Here is a 14964-nt window from a genome sequence, read left to right as displayed (position 1 = left end):
CTACCACTCTTTCAAGAACTTTGGAGAGGAAGGGTAAATTAGATATAGGTCTGTAACTGACCAGGAGTTCAGGATCTAGAGTAGGTTTTTTCAGAAGTGGTTTAATAACTGCAAATTTAAAAGATTGTGGCACGTAGCCAGTAACTAGTGAGGTATTAATTATAGTTAGAATTGTGTCAATAGTTAGGGGCAGAGTCTGTTTAAAAAGTTTGGTTGGGATTGGGTCTAAGAGGCAGGTCGATGGTTTGGAGGACATAATGATAGATGCTACATCAGCTCCATCTACAGCAGTGAAATGATCTAACATTGTAGGGGGTTTAGAAGAGATTCTAGGGTAGCAGCCTGTGCTTTGTCAGACCTAATATTTGGAGGTAGTTCATCTATTTTGTTTCTAATAGTTGAGATTTTATGGTTAAAGAATTGTAGGAAGTCATCACAGCTGAGAGTAAGTGGGCCAGAGGGTTCTACTGAACTGTGACTGTTTGTCAGCCTGGCTACAGCGCTGAACACGAATCTAGGGTTATTCTGGTTTTTCTCCATTAAGGATGAGTAGTATCTAGTTTTAGCCGTACGCAGGGCCTGCTTATAGGCCAATCAGCTGTTTTTCCAGGCACTGAAAGAATGCTCCGAGCTGGAACGGCGCCATAGCCTCTGTAATTTTGTTTAAAGGAACGTGTTTCAGCATTATACCAAGGAGAAGCTGGCCTCGGCTTAACAATCCTCGGCTTGAGGGGGGACACTCCATCCAGAGCAGTCTGTAGTGTGAGCATGGCACTATCCACAAACTCATCACATGCAGCAGGACTAGACATGTTCTGTAGACAATCAGACAGGGAAGGAAATACTGGCTGAATTATGTCTGTACACCTATAGACCCACATAGATTATGTTCATACTTCTATTATAGCTGGAGAGATACAGAGAGATATTATGTTCATACTGTTAATGCCTAATCCCTTCCTCTCTCTCCTCCTCTCTCCTCCTCTCTCTTCCTCTCTCCTCCTCTCTCTTCCTCCCTCTCCTCCTCTCTCTTCCTCCCTCTCCTCCTCTCTCTTCCTCTCTCTCCTCCTCTCTCCTCCTCTCTCTTCCTCTCTCTCCTCCTCTCTCCTCCTCTCTCTCTTCCCCTCTCTCCTCCTCTCTCTCCTCTCTCTTCCTCCTCTCTCCTCCTCTCCTCCTCTCTCTTCCTCTCTCTCCTCTCTCCTCCTCTCTCTCCTCCTCTCTCTTCCTCTCCTCCTCTCTCTTCCTCTCTCTCCTCACTCTTCCTCCTCTCCTCCTCTCTCTTCATCTCTCTCTTCCTCTCTCTCCTCTCTCCTCCTCTCTCTTCTCTCCTCCTCTCTCTCCTCCTCTCCCTTCCTCTCTCCTCCTCTCTCCTCCTCTTCCTCTCTCTCTTCCTCCTCTCCTCCTCTCTCTTCCTCTCTCTCCTCTCTCCTCCTCTCTCTCCTCTCTCTTCCTCCTCTCTCTCCTCTCTCCTCCTCTCTCTTCTCTCTCCTCCTCTCTCTCCTCCTCTCCCTTCCTCTCTCTCCTCCTCTCCTTCCTCTCTCTCCTCCTCTCTCCTCCTCTTCCTCTCTCTCTTCCTCTCTCTCCTCCTCTCTCTTCCTCTCTCTCTTCCTCTCTCTCCTCTCTCCTCTCTCCTCCTCTCTCTCCTCTCTCTTCCTCCTCTCTCTCCTCTCTCCTCCTCTCTCTTCTCTCTCCTCCTCTCTCTCCTCCCCTCCCTTCCTCTCTCTCCTCCTCTCCCTTCCTCTCTCTCCTCCTCTCTCCTCCTCTTCCTCTCTCTCTTCCTCTCTCTCCTCCTCTCTCTTCCTCTCTCTCTTCCTCTCTCTCCTCTCTCCCTCTCTCCTCCTCTCTCTTCTCTCTCCTCCTCTCTCTCCTCCTCTCCCTTCCTCTCTCTCCTCTCTCCTCCTCTCTCTCCTCTCTCCTCCTCTCTCTTCTCTCTCCTCCTCTCTCTCCTCCTCTCCCTTCCTCTCTCTCCTCCTCTCTCCTCCTCTTCCTCTCTCTCTTCCTCTCTCTCCTCCTCTCTCTTCCTCCTCTCCTCCTCTCTCTTCCTCTCTCTCTTCCTCTCTCTCCTCTCTCCTCTCTCCTCCTCTCTCTTCTCTCTCCTCCTCTCTCTTCTCTCTCCTCTCTCTCCTCCTCTCCCTTCCTCTCTCTCCTCCTCTCCCCTCCTCTCCTCTCCTCTCCTCTCCTCTCCTCTCCTCCTCTCCTCTCACTGCATGCTGGGAGTTTGGTTGTGTGAGTGTGTGAGTGGCTGTGGAGCGCGTGGAGTTGCTGAGTGAGTTTGGGACTTTTGCATCGGTTTTTCGGTGTCAAAAGTCTGTCTTTCTGACACTTATGAAAAGGTAAGAAGTGTTTAATTCATTATTGTGTGTAATTTGTTCAAAAAAAAAAAAAAAAAAAACGCGTTTGGTTGTGCTTTGTCCTCCGGGGCCATGGCGTCCCTCCTTGCTGAGGGTTTGCCGCCTCTGTCTATTAGACACGGGGTCAGAGTAGTGGCCGATCCACGGTTCACTGTGGAACAGGTTCTCCTGTCCGTGGGAGAATGAGAATGTGGGAGATCGGCCACGATAATAGAACATACGGCTCCCGGATGAAGAAGGCCGTCGTGGCCTTTCTCCGTGAGGAGCGGCTGGTTCATGACCTGGTTTCCAAAGGTCTGGTTCTGGGTGCCCTGTTTGTGGCTGTGTCACCGCTGTTTGTTCCTGCCACATGGATCACCGGGTCAGGTGGACCCCCATTCATTCCGAATACACTGTTGGAAAAATAACTTTCTTGTTTCGGTAAATTTGCAAGCGGGTTTAAAACAATTCGGCTTGGCTGTAAAGACGCCAGACTACAGCACGTCCAGTCTCTGCGGAGACAGGCGTTCATGTATCTGAACCACCCGGACCAGATTCTGGACCCGGACCAGATTCTGGACCCGGACCAGAGTCTGGACGTGTCATTTAAAGTCAAGTATGAAAATGGGTTCTATGCTGTGTACGCGAACTCTGGCAGTATGAAATGTTTTGAATGTGGTGATGTGGGCCACAAACGGTCAGTCTGTCCCCATAGGGAACCTGTAGCCGGCAGCAGCTCAGGTGAGCCCCGACCTGAGGCTGATGGTTCACCGCAGACCGAGCATCAGGCGGCGGGGAGCACCGGCCCCGGTGACCAGGGGGGCACCGGCCCCGGTGACCAGGGGGGCACCGGCCCCGGTGACCGGGGGAACACCGGCCCCGGTGACCAGGGGGGCACCGGCCCTGGTGACCCGCAGCCTGATGCTAAAAGAAACGCAAGGCGAGACAGCAGTACTGCTGTTGAAACCACGGCAAAAAAACTAAAACGTTCATCTCCTCCACCAGCTCCAGAGGTGGATGGTGGTGCAGATGAGCCGCAGGTAGCTCAGCACCAGGTGGAGGAAGTGGAGCACGTGACTCCACAGCCTGATGCTGAGGATGGACAGGTAAGGGACAGAAACTCTGATAGAGGTGAAGGAAATAGTGAACAGGTTGTTGAAGTGAACTGTGATCTGGACCAAAGTTCTATAGCTGGAGATTCCACCGCTGTGACTGTTGAAAATGAGGAGGATGAGATGTTTGATGATGATTCTCTGTCCCAATGCTCAGATGTGGTTTCACAGGATGATCAGCATCCATCATATTCTGTACAGGAAATAAACCGTTTTCTAGATGAAACATATGGTAGAATGTCTGTGGCGGTTACTGATTTTTTTCCTGATGTTGATAGATTTATTTGTTCAGTTATGAAACTAAGAAGACAGGTAGGTTATGAGCAACTGAGTAAACAGAAATGGTTTCGCCTAAAGAAACTACTAACCAAACTGAGGAAAGAAAAGAGGGAGAGGACTCTGTTAAAGACTTAATATCACACTATGGGTGATGCACTGAAGGTGATCTTTACATCTTGGCGTAGTTTTACTGTCCTCTCACTTTTCTTTGTTTCTCTTCTGTTTATGGAAAGTCTGAAAATAGCATCCTTAAACATAAATGGAGGCAGGGACAGAGATAAGAGAGCCATGTTAGCTGAGCTAGGCAGGAGAAAAAATATACATGTATTCTTTTTACAAGAAACACACAGCACAGCTGACAATGAGGTTGAATGGGAATGAGTTGGAGGGGACAGTATTTCCTCAGCCATGGCACCAACCTCAGTGCAGGTGGAGCTGTTCTGTTCTCTCATCATTACCAACTGGTGAATGTTGTTACATGTGAGGTTGAAGAAGGTAGACTCCAAGTAGTACAAGCCATGATTAGGGATGTTCAATTTGTTTTTATAAATGTATATGCGTACAACTCTGGAGCTGACCGCATAAGGCTGTTTAAGAAATTAAAGGATAAACTGAAGGAGTTTGACAGTAGGTCAGTAATTGTGCTTGGAGGAGACTGGAACTGTTCCTTACTTCCCTCAGACAGGAACACTCAAGAACCCCATCCTCAGTCAGCCTCTTTACTGTCTAGTGTTGTCAGAGAAAACAATCTTACAGATGTTTGGAACAAACTTCATCCAATGGCTAAACAGTATACATGGGTAAGAGTCAGTGAAGGTAGTGTCCAAGCAGCCAGACTAGACAGAATATACATCAACCAAATGCATAATAATAGACTGATCAGAACACAAATTTCACCTGTAGGTTTCTCAGACCACCATCTAGTTACTGTAGATTTCTCTTTACTAACTCGTGCCCATCACTCTCCATTTTGGCACCTCAATGTCCAACTCCTTCAGGACATGGCTTTCTGTCAGTCATTTTCTCAGTTTTGGACTTACTGGAAAATGAGAAAAGCAGACTTTGAAAGTCTAGCACTATGGTGGGATGTGGGGAAGACCCAAATAAAAATCTTTTGTCCACAATATAAATCACATGTTACAGCTGTTGAACAGAAGCATTTTGAAGCGTTAGAAAGAGAAATTAGGGCAATTGAGGATGATATATAAACAAAATGGATAGCAATAAGGACACATTTGAGAACAGAAAGAGAACATTAGGTAAGTTTTTACATGAAAAAGCAAAGGGTGCACTTATTAAATCAAGAATTTCAACAATTAAAGACATCGATGCCCCAACTCAGTTTTTTTTCAACCTTGAGAGAAGGGTTAGGGAGCATAATCAAATGCTGCACATTAAATGTCCTGATGGAACTGTAACCAGTGATCCCTCAGAAATGAGGAGGCAGGCTGTGGAGTTTTACTCTGAACTGTTCAGAGCTGACACCTGCGATCCAGACTGTACAGCAGAGCTACTAGAGGGGCTCCCCCGTCTGGAAGAAGTGCAGTCAGATTCACTGGAGTCCATCATTTCTTTTGAAGAAATGACTGCAGCGGTCCAGCAGCTGAGTTGTGGCCGTACATCTGGATTGGATGGACTTCCATCTGAGTTTTATAAGACATTTTGGACTTTACTAGGGGAAGACTTGTTTGAAGTCTTCCATGAATGCTTGGACTCAGGGACTCTGCCATCAAGCTCCACAAAAGCAGTCCTGACATTGCTGCCTAAAAAAGGAGATTCAGGCCTGCTCAAAAACTGGAGACCAGTGTCACTTTTGTGTACAGACGATAAAATCTTTGCGAAATGTATCGCAAACAGACTGAAAATGTGTATGGACCTGGTTATTCATCCCAGTCAGACCTATTGTGTTCCTGGACGGACAATAATGGACAACCTGTTCCTGGTTCGGGACATCATTGACTTATCCAAACTTCAGAGCTTGGAAGTTGGCCTTTTCTCCATAGACCAAGAAAAGGCATTTGACAGAGTGGATCATAATTATTTGTTTAAAACTCTTGAAGCTTTTGGTTTTAGCCAAAAGTTCATCTCGTGGATCCGATTATTATACTCTGGAGCTAGTGTGTTGGTAAAGGTTGGGGGAGGCCTAAGCCGACCGGTCCCAGTACAAAGGGGCATCAGACAAGGTTGTCCTTTGTCTGGGATGCTTTATGCTCTGGCCATCGAGCCTCTTTTAAGCCAACTCCGACGGAACCTCACAGGATTGACCCTTGCAGAGGATTCAAACAGTACAATAACCCTATCAGCATATGCAGATGATATCACTATTCTTATCACTGAACCCAATGATACCCAAATCCTCAAAAAAAAGCTATCTTTATATGAAAAATCTTCCTCTGCAAGGGTCAGTTGGTCCAAGTGTGAAGGTCTGCTGCTGGGAGAGTGGAACAGCAGAGAACATCCTTCTTTACCAGCTGGGCTGCAGTGGAGCAGAGGGAATGAAAACTCTGGGTGTCTTTCTGGGGAATGATGCCTTCCAAAATAAAAACTGGGAGGGTCTTCTAGAAAAGATCAGTGCCCGATTGTCTCGTTGGACATGGGTCCAGCCCCAGTTGTCCTACCGGGGGAGAACCTTGGTTGTTAACAACTTGGTCGCCTCTATGCTCTGGCACCGACTGACTGTTATTGAACCTCCAGCAGAGCTGATTTCAGGTATACAGAAAAAACTGGTGAACTTCTTCTGGGGAGGATTTCATTGGACCAGATCTGCGGTGTTGTACCTGCCGGTGTTAGAAGGTGGACATGGGCTGATGGACCTCTGCAGCCGTATTACATCGTTCAGGCTACAGACTGTACAGCGCATGCTGTATAATAAACAACACCTTTGGTCAGAAACTGCCTCCATTTTACTTCGTAGAGTGAACTCTCTCTCATATGACAAGCATCTGTTTTTATTAGATCTGGACAATGTGGACATCTCACAGACTTCTCCCTTCTATAAGTCGGTCCTCACTGCGTGGAAGTCTGTGTTAACGTCAAAGACAGACTGCTCTTAGTTCTTTGGAACTGTTGGAAATGAACCTCTCTTTTACAACTCGTTCATTCAATGCAGACTTCTGAACGCTGACTGTGTACGCCAGGCTCCGCTTAAAGCTGGAATTAACAGGCTGGTCCATCTGAGGTCTGAGGGACGATGGAAGACAGCTGCAGAACTGAGGCGGGAAACAAAGATCTGTTCCCTTCGGCTGCTGGAGAAGTTGTTAAGAGAAATCATAGATGCTCTACCTGGTCTCTTTAGGGAGGCACTAGGGAGGCAGTCTGAAGAGGAACAGTTCCAGAGAACATCTGATTTCCCACCATTATCCATCTGTGCTGCAGTGGAGGAGCAGGAGGAAGAAGCCGGAGCTCTGCTGTCCTTTAAGACACCTGAACTGTCGGATCTTTCCAGCGCATCAAAAAAGAGCCTGTACGCTGTAGTTGTAAAGGTCAGTAACAGAACATCATTGGTCGGTGTCCATGAGTCGAGGTGGCTTGGTTTGTTGCCTCCAGGGTTATCTCCCAAAGGCAGCTGGAGGTCCCTGTACAAACCTCCTATAGAGAAACGCACTGCGGATCTCCAGTGGAGGGTGGTGTATGGGGCCGTGGCTCCAAACAGACATGTGGCACATATAGACCCCAGAGCAGGAAGCCAGTGTGTGTTCTGTCAGGACCAGGAGAACCTGCACCATCTGTGGCTCAGCTGTCCCAGACTGACTCCACTGTTTCTGCAGCTGGAGGGTTGGCTTCATGACCTGGGACATGAACTTGAAGACAGACTTTTCATCTTTGGCCCAAAATACTGTGCAGCTAGGCGCAGGAACGTCTGTCTGACTAATTTTTTAATTGGTCAGGTAAAGATGAGTATTTGGCTCACAAGAAGGAACAGACTGAAGGGAACAGGGTCTGTGGATGTGGGCTCTATGTTCAGGGGGTGGGAGCAGCACACCTGAACATAGAGTACACATATTACAGAATGGTATCTGGAATGGAGGAGTTTGTTTCTGTTTGGGGGGTGGGAATGTACTATGTGTTGTGGACGGAGTGTCTCTTACTCTTAACTTCTGAAAAAGAGTAAATGTATTGTAAATATGTAAATATGTAAATATGTACAGGGGTGGTGGGGTTGTAATGGTGTGTTGTTGTTTTTTTTTTCATTTTTGTACAGGTTCTTTAATTTGTAAATGATAATTTGGACCAATAAAGGTTCCGTTAAAGGTCAAAGGTCTCCTCCTCTCTCCTCCTCTCTCCTCCTCTCCTCCTCTCTCCTCCTCTCTTCCTCTCTCCTCCTCTCTTCCTCTCTCTCCTCTCTCTTCCTCCTCTCCTCCTCTGTCCTTCTCTCTCTTCCTCTCTCTTCCTCTCTCTTCCTCTCTCTCCTCCTCTCTCCTCCTCTCTCTTCCTCTCTCTCCTCCTCTCCTCTTCTTCTCTCTCTTCCTCCTCTCCTCCTCTCTCCTCCTCTCTCTTCCTCTCTCTCCTCTCTCTTCCTCCTCTCCTCCTCTGTCCTTCTCTCTCTTCCTCTCTCTCCTCCTCTCTCCTCCTCTCTCTCCTCCTCTCCCCTCCTGTCTCCCCTCCTCTCCCTTCCTCTCTCTCCTCCTCTCTCTTCCTCTCTCCTCCTCTCCCCTCCTCTCTCTCCTCCTCTCTCTTCCTCTGTCTCCTCCTCTCTCTTTCTCTCCTCTCTCTTTCTCTCCTCTCTCTTCCTCTCCTCCTCTCTCTCCTCCTCTCTCTTCCTCTGCCTTCCTCTCTCCTCCTCTCCCCTCCTCTCTCTCCTCCTCTCTCCTCCTCTCTCTCCTCCTCTCTCTCCTCCTCTCCCCTCCTCTCTCCTCTCCCCTCTTCTCTCTCTCCCCTCCTCTCTCCACATGTTTTCTCCTCCTCCTAACAGCTCAGCCTGAACAGCTGTTGGTTAAGCTGACCCATGTCTGTGTCCCAGTGTCAAAGGGGGGATGCTTAAACACTCAGACCACCCTGCTGCTCTGTGGGGTCTGTGCAGGTCCACCTGGTCCACCTGGGACACACATAGCCTCAGCCCCTTTCACATTCCGTTTGCCTCATCTCCTCCTTTCAGATTCTGCTCTGAATCTCCAAACCCTTTCCTCCTTCTCATTTGGAACATGATCTGCTCTCTTGTTGTGCTGCTTTCTCTCCCATCCTCAAACACATTTGTCTACAGGTAGCTGTGGTCCTGTCCATTCCAGCCTCAGGTCCACTTCACAGCCTTCAACCAGGTGACTTCATGCTGGTCACAGACTTCAGAAGGCCAAACACGCCACCAGGGTTCACCTCAGTCACTGCAAAAAGCTCATCTGTGCATCAGCCGCCTAAAAGGTGCACCATCCGAGTCAACACCCAACCAGGTAGACCAGGACCAGAAGTGGAGGACATCAGTGGTAGAACCAAAACCACCAACGAACAGATGGGGAATTCAAACGCTCTGTTCCACCTATGAAGCTGGTGACGTTCCTACGTGGGAGCCACCCCCTGAACCAGATCAATAAGGTCAACTTTCCTCTCCCTTTCTGCTTTCACACATACAGCTAAAACAACCCTGGGTGCAAGCCCAGCGCTGCTCATGGGTCACATGGTAGACATCACACAACCAGTGCACAGTCCATGTTTAGGCCTGTGTCTGACCAGGTCAGACAGAGGTGACAACACAAACCTCTGCTTCATGGAAACCCTACAGTGTCAACTAAAGCCAACCTTAGGAAGACATAGGGGTGCTTCCCAAACGGACTGTGTTCATGAACTCTGACAGACAGTTCACAGACTTCACTCCTTCTACGTCCTCACCTGAAGAAAGGGCCTGGACTCAGCTGATGGTCATCACACACCAACCAACCATCTCAAGCAGCGTCCCTGACTGTACTCATCATTTTCTTGTCTCCCCTTGTTGTTGTAAAAGTTATCCTTGTATTGTGTCAGGTTCAACCTAAATATTAAGTGTTAATTATGATCTAGACCTAGACCAGGCCCCCGTTCAGGGGGCCTGGATTCAGTGACCTCAGAGCATCCTGTGGTGCCTTGTTCTCCTGTCTGTTTTCAGAGTCCTTCCATCTTTCTTGTGCCCTTACTCCTCCTTCTGAAAATGCCACTACAGTAGTGAAGACAACACATAGGAAGCCACAGTCACAGAACTGGCTCAGTCTTCCTCAACACAGGTCATCTGTCACTAACTCCTGTTGGAAAAAGGCTTTCCTCTACTGAAGTTCACCTTCTCACATTTATTTAACAAAGTACAAAAAACAGAGAGTCAAATCCATCTGAACTTAAGCACACAGTCCAAACACAGCCAGAAAAACTGTGAGCTCCTCTGGGCTCTAATGTCACAGACCCCCCAGGCTCGTAGCACCCCCCAGCTCACCTGAGCATCTTAAAGCTACAAGGTCTGATATTTAGCCTTAGCAACTGGTCTGTACATTGACATGAAGTAACTAAAATGTCATGAGTATGCAAATTATAAAGCACATATTATATTACAATCATTTAACACCTTTTTAAATGCAATTAAATTATGAACGTTCTAATCACTAATTAATAACAGAACTGAACTGAAAAATGAAAATGTGTGAAAATCTTTATATTACAACACTGTAACTCTGAAACCTTTGCTCTGAACACACCATAAGATCTAAGAAGGAAATAAAAAACAAAGATATTACTTTAACATTCTATCCCTTTGAGACTTCAAATATTCCAATAACATTTGATCACGAAGGAATACATTTTACTGTTGAGGCTGAAGTCTGAAAATGAATGAACTTTACTATTCAAATAAAGTTATGAAATGAGCCTTTTGAACCGTTTTGAACAGTGATGATCTCCAGTACAGTGCTATAATATGAGGCCTACAACAGAACTCCCACAAAAATGTGCAAATTGTTCATAAACTACAGGTTTGAAAGTTTTCGCTCACATTCAAATTTACTGCAGTTATTGCAAAAGAAATCTTCCAGCTTCTGCCAATGTGGCTAACCTACACATACAGGCCTACTGAAGACAAACTCTGCAGACTTCTACAAGTACATTCTAATGTGACTCAGTGTTGAACACAAATAACACAAACACTGACAGTCCTTGTGCTTTTTCAACTACAGGTGCAGTGGGTAAAAGCAGAACTGGCTCTGACTTATATTTATTGCAGTGATTAAACACATTTTCTTTCCTTTAATGGGAACACTTATTGCACAACAATTTGAATTATTACAGTTATTCTTAGTCTTACAGTCATTATTCAAAATTCAAACCATATTGCAGCAGCAGTGACATTTTTCCCCCTTTCCTCATACAGCCCCAGACAACCAGTGACCAGAACCATCTACTGATCCAACCTGTTTAACACCTGCTGATCCACTAATCCTATCAATAATCAAATACAGTTCTTCATCTGTACATGGTCATCACATATCAGACCATATTTGGATACTCTGTAGTTACCGTGGAAACACTGTCATCTTCTACAACATTAAGTCACCAGTAAAACCCACTGAGTTGGATCAATGACAGTAGATGGGAACACTGGGTTTATGTTCAGTTATTTATATTTTTTTCTTCTGTTTTTTCTGTTTAGATACAATAACCTTTGAATTTACTGTGAATATTCATGGAGATTTAAATTAAAAATAGGAAATTAGAGGAAAATACATGATTTATGGTGAAGATGCAAAATATAGAGGATAATATGACAGTTAAAGCTGCGACATCACTGAAGAAAGGTTCAATAGAGACACATTTATTTGGGAAGTGGGGCAATAATCCTACTGGGTCTGTATGGGTTCAACAAAAGTGCATTTTGTGATTAATAATTACAGTCTGACAAAGTTTAAACACAACTAAATACTCAAGAGTTACAGAACTTTCCTTTAGACAAAAGTGTAGAACGTCACTACAGACCTGTCGATGGACAAATTAATTTGGATTATTTATGTTATTTGTCAGTTAGTCCTTTCAGCAGAGGTGGGTAATCCCAGCTCCATAGAGTAAAAGTCCTGCCATGTATTTGTTCCAACCACTCACTGAAGCAGCCTAGTTTGATGAGCACAACTCCTCATCCAGGTAGATGAAGGGATAATGAGTGGAATCACCTGTGTTAAGTGAACAGGTCCAACCAATACATGGCAGGACTTTTACTCTATGGAGCTGGGATTACCCACCTCTGCCTTTCAGCCCCAAATATTTGTCTTGATCTACAGAACTTCAAGCCCCTCCTTTGAACTAGATCCGACTCCACTGGTCCAGATCTGTTTGGTTTTTAATGGCGCTCACACAGGTTTAGTTGATCTCACTGATTACAATAATCTGATTTACAACTCGGTTCAAAACACAAGGGATTAGTTTAAGACGTGGCTATAGTTCTTTGTCCAGAAGCAACCAGTATAAACGTCTTTTTACTTCTACCGCCTTCAAAATAAAAGCATCTTTTAAAATAAAAGCACCTATTTTTGTAATTTAACCTAATGAAACCAAATGAAACCAAAGTGAACACACATCATATTTCAGATCCTTTCCGGTGAACCTCACCAACTCCAGACTCCTGTTGCACTTGGGTCCTGTTGCAGATTGAGTTGACCTTTAGTCCCTTTTCAGAATCAGAATCAGAATTGCTCTTTATTGTCATTTGACAGTACAAAGTACATCAAACAAAATTGGGTTTGATGATTAGGGACATCGGGCCGCTGCTCCTAGTACAGAGTACAACTAGAGTGCTGCCACAAAACCCTTTCTTCGAAAATTGCAGTGAAGAACAGAAGATAATGCAAAGCACAAATATAAAGACATCATACAGATTAAACACAGTACACGTGGACACATGCTGGAATTTTTTCATGGATTTGAAGGGAATCGGGGGACAGTGTGAATAATTAGACCGAGTGCAGACGTCAAGTGGGGGGTTGGGGGGGATGGGGGAATGGGAGATGCATGAGCTGTGTAGGAATTCTGGAATGTGTGTGCGAAGATAAGAGACACCAGTGGGTTCGCTCTGTCCAACCTTCAGTCTTATCAGTCCTTATCAGTTCAGCCACTGTTGTCTTGACCATGGAAGATGTTTTGACTGCAGTGGGAGTAAGGATAGAGAAAGAATGTGCTGCTTCCTCAGTTCTCAGGGGAATAATTTAGACCTCCGGGGAAACTTGATTGCTGCATAAATTTGGTATAACTTAATTTTTGTTATACCTGGCCTCAGCATTCCTTAGCCCTTTCGTCCAGTGAGGTCTCAATGCAATTCCTCGATCTTCTCCTTGAGTCCAGCAGATTGACGGAGCCCCTCCATGGTTGCCCTCAATCCCTCTGCGGACTGACCCGTGATGTAATCCAACTTCTTATACGAGTCCCCAGCCCGTCCGGTCAGGTCTTGCACACTCTCCTCCATCTGCTTCACCACCCGTTGTAATTCCTTCACATTGTCACTCACCGCTCCAAAGTGCTTCCCAATTTCCACCGACAGCAGCGGGGTCTCTTTGCATGCTGCTGTCTTGCTGATTTTGTGATAGATCAGGGCCATTCCCAAGCCAATCAGAAGGTGCCCCACCATCATAATTCCAAACAAAATCACGTCTTCTGCATCCTCCACCGACAGTTCAGACAGACAGACCACTCTCCACTTGTCCCAAGCGTCCCCGGTGTATCCAGCTGAAGCTGTCCCATCAGGGCAGGCGGGTTCCCCAGGACCATTCTTCCTTGATGAAAAAATTGTGTCAATTGCGCTGAGTGACCAGTTGATCAATTCCATGTTTGCTGATCAAGAGCTCAGTAAGCAGGGATTCAACAGAAAAGTAAATCAGACGAGACACTGCAAGGCCAAGCAAGTAGGGGAGGCAGGAAAACCAGCAGATAGCGGAGCTCAGAAAAACACGTCTGCTCTCTTCGAAGGACAGGAAGGAAGTCCATATGTACTGTCCATATGTACAATGACCTCTGTGGAATAGGCCAACACACACAAACACACACAGTGCACACAAGTGTTTGCAGATACTGTCTGTTTCACATATTCCTTAAACAACTTCTTTTTTTTCCAGATGATGAGCCTGTTTCTCTTGGTACTTGGTAAACCTGTTCACATGTAAATATGAACATCTCTCTGTTTTCTCTACCTTTGCTTGATGATTACTTCAGAGTCTGTCCTCTGGGAAAACAAAGCATTCCTCTGGGATGGTTTAGGAAATCTGTACTTAAACCTTGTCGGGGGTGTAGGGATGGATGTGTGTCATCGGTCTGTCTGTTCTGGTTTATTCTTAGTGATCAATGACTGATCAAAGGGGGGAGTATGGAATGGCTAAATTCCTCATATCCACATATATTCATATATATTTTCCTTTATTTCATATGTCATATAGGCTTCTAACTCTATTTCAGATCTTTTCATGTCCCTGTGTATTCCAGAGCAGTTTGGACCTCTGTGTGTTGTGTCCACAGTAGAAGGCCAAACCCACAGTTCTCACAGGGGTCTGATCTCTCAGTTCCTGACACTAACCAGAACACTTTCCACACATCATCATGTTCTCATGGCAGACAGAAGACTACAGTGTGATTTGTATTTGTGGGTTCAGAGCGTCTCAGTCTTTAGTCTGAGGGGGATCTGTTTCTATGGAGCTCCAAATAAAGGGATTTCTTTGACACTGAACGCTTGAACTGACCCTTCTTTATTGAAGACCAACTAGTAGAGGATTATTTTTCCAGAACAACTGCTAAAGCTTGTGCACTGCTAATGAGACTGATGTATGCCCTCCACCTTGCATACCCCCCAGCACTGCGCTGCACTGTGGAAGCATTTCACAAACTTTTCCTGGAGCTGGATGGGATGAAGTTGTCCCTGAAGGTACAAACATTAAAGTGGGCTCTTGTGTCTATTTGTGCAATTGTTCAATAAAACTTTAATGGAACTGTATTGTAATTTTGTGATTTGTCATAAACTATTCCTTGCATAGAGAAAATAACATTCACATAATTCTAGTTAGTAAATCAACTGATACAACTGAGTAACTGGAATTATTAAACACTAAAGAAAAGTACTTAATTACTTCATAACACTAAATACTACAGATTTATAATATTTACTTAATATTTTGTTGTTCCTGACTGGAAAAAATTATGTATTTTACTTAATTATTTTAAGTAAATATAACTTTAAACTTTGATATCACAAAGTAACATTTACTTCATAACTCCACAACTGTTCATTGTAGTGTTTAGTACATGCTTCTTGATACTGGGAAGTA

Source organism: Sphaeramia orbicularis, chromosome 3, assembly GCF_902148855.1.
Source record: "Sphaeramia orbicularis chromosome 3, fSphaOr1.1, whole genome shotgun sequence".
NCBI lineage: Eukaryota > Metazoa > Chordata > Actinopteri > Kurtiformes > Apogonidae > Sphaeramia > Sphaeramia orbicularis.
This window is presented reverse-complemented; position numbering follows the sequence as displayed.